Source organism: Parasteatoda tepidariorum, chromosome 2 (genome assembly GCF_043381705.1).
Source record: "Parasteatoda tepidariorum isolate YZ-2023 chromosome 2, CAS_Ptep_4.0, whole genome shotgun sequence".
Lineage (NCBI taxonomy): Eukaryota > Metazoa > Arthropoda > Arachnida > Araneae > Theridiidae > Parasteatoda > Parasteatoda tepidariorum.
This window is the reverse complement of record NC_092205.1, coordinates 10,141,241-10,153,464: the sequence shown is the minus strand read 5'-3', so window position 1 is coordinate 10,153,464 and position 12,224 is coordinate 10,141,241.

Sequence of the window (12,224 nt, the reverse complement as noted above, 5' to 3'; positions counted from 1 at the left end):
GAACATATAAATTCAACATTCCCATTAGCTTTGCTTTAACTACATAAATACTTTTTCCTATTCAATTATCGTTGATTTTAAATTAATAGTTTTTCAGAAAAACGTTTTAAAAGTAATATAAATAAGAAAAATTTGAAATTTTTGAGAAAGAATCTTCGTGTAAGAATATAGAATATGTCACTTAAAATAATCGATGCTTGACGAGCTGGACTTACTCAAAATATAATATAACGAACAGTTGTTAACGTAAACAAATGCCACGTTTCAAGAACCAATCAGGATCGAGATACTCATACTACGTCACTTACAGGTATACCATTACCGGCGAATTTAAATTATTTAGTGTAGTAATTTGTTTCAAAAGCATACCTATGGACACGTGGTTTTATGTCACTCAGAAAATGATAATTTAGTCACTTAGCTATGACAATCACGTTGATCATTCTGATAAGCTGGGATAACTCATAAAAATTTATTAAGTATTGCAAAACGTGCAATAAAGAAGTTTTCTGATTATAACTATAAGCTAGCAAACTTCATTGATGTTATCGTTAAGATATTTAACAATACTTAGTTTACTTTAAAACAACGTCTTCTGCTTAACCAATAAGAAAATTCCATTTTTCAAATGTCTCTGATTAAAAAAAGATAATCGTAAATTGGGCTTTGTTAAATGTTTACAATTTAATTAACTTAACTTTATATTGAATGTCGTATTTTTAAAGTCTACGGCTCACCCGCAATCCCGTATACAAACATATTAATTTCTTATTTTATTATATGTATAGAAAGATAATACTTGAGTTTAACATTTAAGCTTATAAGTACTCGTAGATTAAATATAAATTTTTTTGTTCCCAGTTATTTTGTATTTATATAACTTGTAGAGTTGTTTTGCATTTATTTATTCTGCATATAATAGTTTTGCATGTAGCTGTTTTGTATATAGTTATTTTGTATAGTAGTTGCTTTTTACATAATTGTTTTGTATTTGATTATTTTGAGTCTAAGTGTTTTGCAATTAGTTTTGTAGAGTAAAAAAAATTATATAATTAAAGTTTTCATAATAATTTGAGCCTAACTATTTATTTATCTTTCTTTTATTGCCTTTCTTTGAGATTTGCAATGCCGATACATGCAGTCCTTTAAAGGAAGAGGGTATTGTTACAAAGGTTTCCATGCTTATGCAAATATTATTTTTAATATATATCGATTGTACCTAAATCCAGTATACAGACACACCAATTTCTTATTTCATTGTATGTATAGATGGATAATACTTGAATTTAACATTTAAGTTTAAAAGTACTAATAGATTAAATATACATTTTTTTGTTCCCAGTTGGTTTTGTTCCCAGTATTTATATAACTTGTAGAGTTGTTTTGCATTTATATATTCTGCATATAATAGTTTGCGTTTAGCTGTTTTGTATATAGTTATTTTGTATAGTAGCTGCTTTTTATATAATTGTTTTGTATTTGATTATTTTGTGTCTAGGTGTTCTGCAATTAGTTTTGTATAATAAAATAAATTATATAATTATGGTTTTTATAATAATTTAATCCTAACTATTTATTTATTTTTCTTTTATTGCCTTTCCTTGAGATTTTCACTGCCAATACATGCAGTCCTTAAAGAAGAGGGTATTGTTACAAAGGTTTCCTTGCTTATGCGAATATCATTTTTACTATATATCGATTGTACCTAAAGAGTTATAAGCTATCTTACAAAGTTATGATAATTATGCACCGGAATGTAACCATGGAAATAAGTGAAAAACGTAATCTCGAGACTCAGCCAAAGATTGTACACATAAGTTCTTTGCCCTAACACTCAAGCTATCTTTTACGAGCTCACAATTTCATCGCATAGGTTCTCCAACTAAAAAGAAAAAAATCATCTGAGCCGACCCTTATTCTAAATTTTTACAAAATTTTATGAGCCCAGATAATGCAGCCTATGAGTAAGTTTTTAAATGCTAAAAAAATTTGACCAGAACAGCTTTTCATATCCACAAAACTGTGGCTTTTCACCATATTCACGTCATGCGCCATTTTCAGAATAAGCATAGACAGGGATATATATAGGCTAAACTTGTCCTAACTATTATGTGTAACTGTTGAAAACTTGCAGCAGTTATGAAAATAGTATATTATTCGCAAAAAAAGCATCATTTCATATGAAGGAGAAGACTTCGAAAACAACTTGAACAGTATGATTTGTTCATTCTACATTTCTGCAATTCATTCCCAGCATATAACATTTTATTTAAATTTTTTACTTAAGCTTATGATGCCATTTAGTGGGGAAATTACATGTCAAAATGTGAAAATATCGTCCAAGAGTTTAAATTAATGATTTCCAAGTGCTACAGGGAATCCATTAGTAATTTGTAATGGTGCATTTCAATGATTAATCTTTCTTTCCAAAACCAGAAATCAATGCTACGTTGAAAAATTATTTTATGAGGATGTATAGCAAACTGCATTTTTTTCTGTCATTGGTGTGAATGATGGTGAGTTGGCTATTTGCAACCCAAAGTAAGAGGAAAAGATATATTATTCAATTTACAATGAAATTTAACTTTCTTTTTTTTTTTTTTTTTTTTTTTTTNTTTTTTTTTTTTTTTTTTTTTTTTTTTTTTTTTTTTTGAAATTTTCGGAATCGCGAGACACAACAAATTGTACACTATTGTCTGCCTGCATCTCTTTAATTTACACTAATGAGTTCAATAGAGCCAGAGCTGTCAAATAGTTGTTGTCTAGGTTTGATTAAATGGTGTTGTTAATGGTGCTTTTAAATTTAGATCGCAGAATTTTTGATATGGAGAGTATTTCTTTCCACGCTGGATTAAATTAAACAAAGGTGACTTAAATTTAAATCCTATAATTTTTCTGATACCGTAAACCAATTTATCCGGGACTAGCAATTAGCTCTTGTCTTAGCTAGGTTTGATTAAACAGTGTTGCTAATTTTGTTTTAATTTTATATCTTACAATTTTTCGGTATCGCGATTATGTGTCTGCTCGCAAGATTTAATTAAATAAAGTTGATTTAAATTGAAATCCTATTATTGTTCTGATAAAGTAAACTCACTTTATGTGAAACTGTCAAATAGTTCTTTAGTGGGGAAATTACATGTCAAAATGTGAAAATAACGTCCAAGGTTATATCATTAAATTTTTGGTATCGAGATTATGTTTGTGCAAGCGAGATTTAATTAATGTTGATTCAATTTTAAATCCTGTAATTTTTCTGATACGGTAAACAAAATTTATCTAGCTAGAATTGTTTAATCAGTGTTACTAATTTTGCTTTAATTTAATATCTTACAATTTTTGGGTATCACGATTATGTTTGTGCTCGCGAGATTTAATTAAACGAAGTTGATTTAAATTGAAATCCTATAATTTTTCTGATACAGCAGTGAACTCTATCCGCAGCTATCAAATAGTTCCTGTCTTAGCTAGGTTTGATTAAATAGTATTACTAATGGTACTTTAAATTTATATCGTATCATTTTGGGTATTGAGGGTATCGTGTTGTGCATGCTGGATTTATCTGAATAAAGTTGATTTATATTTAAATCTTAAAACTTTTTTTCTGATACGATAAACCCAATTTATCCGGGGCTGTCAAATAGCCCTTGTCTTAGCTAGCGTGGATTAAATAGTGTTGCTAATGGTACTTTTAATTTATATTGAAGAATTTTCGGTATCAAGATCACGTTTGTGCACGCGAGATTTAATTAATTCTGATTTAAATTTAAATCCAATAATTCTTCTGATACGGTAAGCTCACGTTGTATGGAGCTGTTAAAGTTCTCATATGCATGCGTGATTTATTAAGTATTGTTACTTTTAATTTAAATTGCTTAAATATTATTCCCAGGGAAAAATCTTGGCACTTGTCTATAAGTAAGATTTATTTAAACCTGGAGGACGTGCGAAGGCCACAGAATGACCCCAAATGAAATTCATTAATACGCTACTAAAAAACGTTACAACTTTTATCGGAAATCTAACACTTATAAGTCACATTGTCTATCTAACATCTATCGCGTAACTATTTGAAGCTTTTTACCATTCTTTTCAACAGAAATTCTTCAATAAACAAGCAACTTGTAAATTTTTTGGGAAGTTCAAGACATTGAGCATCTTATTAAATTTTGTCCCAAATTCCGAACTCTCCATGGCAGAAAATAGGAGCAATATACTCAACATCAATTTTATGACGATATTGACTGTAGGAGAAATATCATTGAAATTCTTAAATACACCCTAGAAGATCTTCTCGCCCCCTGACTAATTTTATCTGGTTTTAAACTTTTGTTTTCTAGATTTCCCAGTTTTAATATTTGTCTTTTAGTATTTTACCATGGTCCTTACCGTCCTCTGCGGACTTTGTCCTCTTCTTGGACTAAAATCCTCTTCATACATTGGACATTCAAACTGAATTTTTAGATCTTAGTGACCTTCTGCACCCTCAGTCTTACCTGGTGTCATTTTTGAAATTTTATCTTTTTAAGAAAAAGTTTGGTATATCTTAGAACATTTTTTATCCTAGAAGTATTTTGCCTTGAAAAGAGGACACTTGAACTTCTTAACTTTTAGTCGACAATTTTAATTATTTTATTAATCTTATTTAAATCTTATTTGTTTTTAATGTGATTTTTCTTATTTTTAACATTTGATATTTTACCTGACCTTACTCTTTATACGTTTTTTAACTGTATTTTTGACACTATTATTTTTGGTCAATTTTACTCTTTTAGATGTTTTAAATGCTTTTGACTTGTTTTTAAGAATTCTGGTTCAATTTTATCTCCTTGATCTTTTTGATATTGTGATATTTCCTGATGTGTATCAATCTTTATTGGTTTTGATTTTACTTTACTGTATTTTTGTAATGTTTAATACTCACGTGGCAACGGATCAAACCCTTATCTGAAAACTCCTCCGGGTGTAGGTCAGTCACTATTAATCTTTACCATTCCTTATGAAAGGAAATTTATAAAAACATGATACGATTTTATTTTCTGATAATTAGTATATATATAATTATATTATACTCGATGTGATTGCATTAATGCTGTCAAAAATGTATGTACAGTAAAACTTGTGTAAGTTGACCACTTGTGGTGCATTGTTTTAGTGGTCAACTTAGACAAGTGGTCAACTTATAGAGGGGGTGGGTCATTGTTTACTTTTTCGTTTCCTATATCATGTTGCTATATATTAAATTTTTTTTTTACTTGACTTAAAAATTTTATTCAGAAAATATGCAAATGAATATCTTAAGAAATGTGTTTAAACCTGAATGAACTTCAATTTGATACATATAATTCTAATATTTAACTAATTTTTTTTTAAAAAATTATTTCGTTAGTTATGCATGTGAAGTGTTTAATAAATATAATTTCTTAAAATATCAGAACACGAAAACATGTAATTTGAAAACTTTAACAAAATAAAATTATTTGAACACTTTAAAATTTATTTACTACACTTAAAGATCAAAGACCATAAATAAAGGATCAAAGCATATTTCAGAGCATTCATTTATTCAAATGCTCACTATTGCAACTGGAAGAGCAACTTTTCAACTAACACACCTGTTTTCAATGAACGGATGAAAGAAATGGTCAAAAGCTGACCCCTTACAGTTTCCCCTGATGGTCAACTCACAAAAGGGTTTAGATTAGCTTTTTACACTATTTCACCAAACAAGTGAAATTTTAACATACATTGCCAAAATGACAGAAAATTTTCTGAATTTTTTTTTCTGGTCAACTTATGAGGGTTTTAGAATAGAATTTCATAATACTCCTAGACAAAATTGACTTATTTCAGTGGTCAACATACAAGATAGACAGGTGGTCAAGCTACAAAGGTTTTGCTTCTTTATAATATATAGGGAAAATTCCGTTCTTGATAATTGAGGTGAACTTATGCAGGTGCCCAACTTACAAGGGTGGTCAACTTGGCAGGTTTCACTGTATTAGTATTTATTTATATTTTGTTTTAGCGAGAGCAAAAGTCACACACAGAAGTTATATGCTCCTTGAAAAAAAAATGGGCACAAATAGTCAGTTCCAGTAATTCTCGATTTTATGAGAAAAACTTCCTTTTGAGGAAGTTTTTAACATCTTTTTGGGAGATTCCATTAAGAACCAGCTTAATTTTTTTTTTAACTCGTAGTTCATAAATCAAACGCGGATTAACCACGCGTTTTCTAGGTATGACGAATATAATGACATAGCAAAGTTTTTAATTTTCTAACATAATTAGGCAACGTCGTCATTTTTTAAACATAACTAGTGAACTTTTGTTAGCGATACTTGTACTTAGTGCAGCCAAGACTTTCAGATAAAAATTACTTTAAATGAGAATGACAAATAATGCACGGAACTCCGCAGTCACGAGAAAAAAGTGATTTGCAGAATAAATTGAAAAACCATAACCTGAGTAACTGATAAAAATCATATTAGGAGAGGTAAAATGCTGGAAATTCCTTTTAATTACTCAGCAAAAGCAGATAAGGATTGAATGCTTAGTTACTAATTAAAAAAGAGATGAACTGGTGTCTAGTTTCTTAAGAATCAAAACTTATGGAATGTATATGACCCCCCCCCCACGCGTTCTCCCGTGTTAAATAAGATCCTAATTTTACTTTAAATTTAAATCTTTAAAGAATCTCGTACCCAGTGGAGCTGGAGCTCAAACATGGCTCTTGTATAAATGAGAATTGATAACTAATGTTGCTTTAAATTTAAATCATATATATGATTTTCAAATCGTGATCTCAAAAGAGCAGGGGTTCTAAAATAGCCCTTTTCTTAGCGAGATTCGAATAAATGATGTTTTTTTTTAATAGTTTACATCGTGGAAGAGTTCAGGCCTTGTTACCCAGCGGAAGCTGCAGCGCTGAAATCTCTCATTTATAAGTGAGATGCGAATAGATTGCGTCGTTTTAAATTCGAATTGAATAAAATATTTTTAAATCGTGAATCCAGTGATGCCAAAATAATAATATTAAAGTAAATATAAATTGCATTTGTTTTGGGGATCGTGAACAAGAACGAGCTGCGCAATGTCATCAAGAAAATCTTTATACACATCTCATTTACCTGTCACTCACTGGAAACTTCTATCCTGATCTTAAATCCTTTCTCGGTGAAACAATACATCACAAGCTTATGATATTTATTAAAATAATGAGCCTGTATCCGCTACTTTAAAAAAATATTTTTGACCTAGTAGCTGGCGCAATATAACCATCTCTTGATTTCATGCCAATAAACTTTAAACTATCAATCATTATTCTATTTCGTTAATCTGCACATTTAATGCCCGTGGAACCAAGACTCACAAATGCCATTTGTCTGCAGGGCTAAAGAGAATAGAAGGGCTGGTTCACTCCTTTGAAGTATCTCTTGCCGCGCCGATCCTCCGACGTCACTCTAGTGACGTCACTTTGGCGCAAAGCTCGCACTTTTACTTCAAGAACGGAGCGTTTGGCCTTACTAGCTCTAACTAATATTGGATCATTTCTTTTTGCGAGATATTCTAAGACATTTGTTATTTTCTATAATGACTTTCCTCAGTTTTTGCAGTGAATTTACAAGAATTTAAAACTATTATCGAAATGCCAGTTTGCGCGATTGCAACTTGCAAAAATTCTGATATAAAAACAAAAGGAAAAAGTATAATTTTTCGCGTGTTCCCTAAAGTAAATGAACAACTATGTAAAGAATGGATTCCGAAATGACACAGTTAATATAAAACAGCAATACGTTTATTCTGTCGTAAAGAACTTTTATAAAAATTCATTATCTAAATAGAAACCGCCTCGTTACTTCATAAAGAAAGGCAGGTGAAAAGAATTAAAAAATAGATAAAGTCAAAGAAAATTAAAATGTAAGTAAAAAGTATAAATAAAATATATAGTATATAGTTGAAATTCTCCTAATTTCATAACATATTTTTTAATGTAGTTATTCTAAATATTTATGATTTTTTTTAAAAATTATATTCTCTTCAATTTAAATATCTATAAATTATATCATCGTAAATTTAAATGTCTATAAACAATTGTAAAATTTCTAATGTCATTATGAACCTAAATTATTATTTTGTTTCAGTAATTAGCGTTTAAGGTTGATGTTTCCTAATGATTAAGTATGAACAAATTGCTATTAACGACATATTTTAAAATCAGGGATTCTAAATTTAACTTAACTTATCTTTATAAAAGAATATGTAGATAAAAAAAGTGTCGATATATGCCTTCATTTTTCTTAATAGTTAAAGTTAAAACTGAACTTTTTAAAATAAAGTATTTATCGTGTCATTTTCACCAACTAGCAAAACATTTTTATAAGTTTAAAATGGTATTTTTTTAATATAATAACCAAGAAAGTTTTTTTTGAACTATGTTTATGAACGGAAATAATGTGTTAATTACGTAAAGTTTGAAGGCTAATAACCAGAAAAAGTCTAACTTATTTTTACAAGAGAAAGATGCAAAGTTATCATATCTTTGCTTGCGATCTCCGAGATCTGTGGACAGAGTGACGTCATGAGGAGGGAAATCGTAGCTTCAGCTCTAAGAGCGGAGTGAACTAGCCCTTGTATTCTCTTTAGCCCTGATTTGTCTGAGCGAGATTTGATTAAAATAAAATGCTTAGTTGATTCATCCTTGCGACAATGTTCTTATTTTCCTTCCCTCCTCATATGATTCTACTGCTTAGCCCGTAAACTAGCTTGGCGCGATAATCGCCACTTTTACACCAAATGTTTATTGCAGATGAAACTTATAGAGTAAAATATATAGCGAGGAAGAGCATGACGCTCTTCCTCATATTTGGGAGGTGCGCTTGTAACCTTTTCAGCAATTTCTTGGGGAAAAAAGATTACAAGATCATGTACTTACTTTGCTTGAAACTGAAAGGGGAGCTAACAGTACTATGCTTTCAACAATCAAGAAGTTAGAGACATGCTTCCTTAAATTTTATCTTTAAAAATAATATTTTTAAAAAAATAAAAATTCGTTTTTTAAAAGAAATTTAATAGGAATTTCTTGTTTTTAAAAACATAAGTATTCTTATTGAAGGAATTTTTATTTTTGCAACATCATTTATAAGTTTATGGAAATTCTTATTTTCAAAAATCTAAATTGATTTTTTAAAACCATTATTTATTTTCATTATTGGTTGAAGGTAATTATAATTATTATTTTTTTTAAATATTGCTTTTTTAGTTAAAGAAGATTTTTATTACTATTTATAAAAAAATTCTTATTTTATTGAATATTATTTATTTTCAAAAAACATTCTTTGATTTAAAAATATTTGATTGTTTTTTAAAAACGTCATTTCTATTTAAAAACATTATTTTCTATATTTAAATTTTTCTTAAAAGGAATTCTTTATTTTAAAATATAATTTATTTCTTAAAACTATTACTTGTTTGGAGATTTTAATTACGTGGTACATTTATAAGTAAAAATTTTTATTTTTAAATCTTATTTTACTCTTCCTGTTAGCGATTTTTCTAGTAAATTTCATTCAAGCATTTATTATAGATGATTACCTCTTCTAATATCAATTAATATTTTATGTTAATATTTTTAAAATATTAATATATATATCTTAATATATATATATATCTTAATATTTTTAAAAACTATTAGCTTTATTTATATCGAAGCATAGCTAAATTAAGTTAATAAATTTTAAAAAAATTGTGGTTAAATATTTAAACTTTTAATCAAATTAGACTTTAAGTTTTCTATACATGGGATGTCAAAAACTTTGCAGTGAATACCTCTTGATCTAAAGGTTTTAGAAACACGGTTAAAATTGAAAATATTTCTTATCGTATAATAATTTTGATTGCGTGACTTGTTTTAGTAAGTTTTTAGAAAAGTAAACTTTTTAAATCTTGTTTTAATGCTTAAACCTAAAATTAGAAAAATGCTCTTTAAGTACTTTTATACAATAGTCTGTAAAAAAAGTTCTTAAAAAAAAAAAAAAAAAAAAAAAAAATTAAAAAAAAAAACTAGTAAAATTTATCCCAAAAAAGAATTAAAAAATCTTTTACTACTTTCTCCCAAAGAAATAGGAGAAAGAAGTCGTCCGCATAACATCTTAGAAGCCGCAATAAAAATTTTCTTGGCGGTTTTCTATGACGGTGGTTGCAAACTTAACTGAACTGCAAACTAATGAAAACTAAATTGAACTTAACTGAACTGAATATTCCAATCTTATAAGAGCCATTATGGCTCGGGTAAAGAGCGTCCACCTTCAAATTAGATGAATAGGTTTCAAATTCCAGGGATGGCTGGTTGAAACGGATTCCGCATCCGGTTTGCATCAACCACTGTGCGATATCCGGAATAAATAAGCGGTAGACGGATCAAGGGTTAGTCTCCCCTTGCCGTCAAGCTAACCATGATATGTTTTCGTGGTTTTCCTCTCTATGTAACACAAATATGGGTTAATTCCATCAAAAAGTCCTCGACGAAGACACATTTCTCCCAACACTTGATTCAGGAGTTCCTTTGTCTTCTGGATTGGGCTCAAAATAACAAGGATACGGAGTTAAAGTGGGAGTGAAATTATCTAAGGTTATTTGCATTAAAAAATGTATCGGTGAAATGCATTCATAGAAATAAAATAGTTAAAATTAATATTTATTATTTTTACAAAGTTTATCTCGAAGTTGATGGTTGACAGTTAGCAATTTTTCGTAAGCAATTTTCGTTAGCAATTTACTTTATTTTTCGTTGAAATATTTAAATAAAACTTTCACTTAATAATGTGAAGCATTATTATGAAAATTTCTCTACTAAAAATAAAATTTACGTTATAAGTTAAATACGTTGAGATCTCATAGAAAAGGAAAATAAGAAAAAATTAAAACGCTGAAATCTCAATTAAGTAATAATACTTTTTTTAAATTTTTGTAAAGTGTATTTTACAGATACTTTGAAGTATGAAAATATTGCAGTTATTTCGGTTAAAATTCAAATTCGGTTAAAATAAATATAACTTTAAAAAACAATATCGAACAATTTTATATCACATTCTAAATTTTTAATCTTACTTCATAATCACTTAATCCTTTTTTCTTAACTATTAGAATTTTATATATAGTAAGATAAACGAATGGATTTTTAGAAATAAATAAAAATAAATATTATTTCTTCATTTTGACAAATTGTTTTTATAATTAATCCCCTAATTAGTCAATTTTGACATCTAGAAAATACTATTTATTAATATACACTAAAAAAACTATTTAAAAAACTGTTCAAAAAAATAAAAATCTATTTACATATTTATTTCGCCAATCTTCCTTCTAACTAAGAAAATTGTACTACTCATGAAGTGAAATTAAGAAAGTTTCACCTACTATTTTTATTAAGAATTTATTAACATATTACGACACATCTTGATTCTCACAATCAAAGTATAAGTCAGTGAATAAGAATTAATATAAAATAATGCAGCATAAAGTAAAATTAATATTTGACCCATGCACATCATGCTCTTTTATCATGCACCTTTAAATATGCAAGTGTTTTGGTAAAATTTTGAAATTTTAAAAATTCCAACTCAAAACATTTATTCCCAATTCAAATTCGAAATAAAATATTCTAAGATCAAAAAATCATGACGAGCAGGCAAGCCTTTATTAATATGTAATATTAATATACAGTATAAATAAGGATGTATAATAAGTATTTGAATAATTAGTTAGAGCTAATAAAAATGAAGTTAAGATTAAGGTATGAGTAAGAATTAGCTTAGAAAAAGCCATATTAGACAGGCCTCTTTTAAAAAAAAAAATAATAATTTCATATGTTTTAGTCCTAGTCTGTAATACAAGCCTGATTGTTAATATTTATATAGAATACAATCAATTTGATTTAAATCAAGCAATTATATTTCATTTTTTAAGTTCAGATTTTCTAATAAAATAATTTAAAAATTTTACCACAGAAACCCTTGTTAAAAATTATAATAGTGTAGAAATCTTAATCATTCAAAAAAAGAAAGAAAATAATAATAATAATAATTTAATAACTGCTAAAATTTGTTTTAAATTGTTTTAATACTTGCTTAAATATTTAAAATAATTCCCATATGACTGTAAAGAAGGAAGAACTTAGTCTGTAATGCAAGGTTGATTGCTAATATATAGAATTCAATCAATAT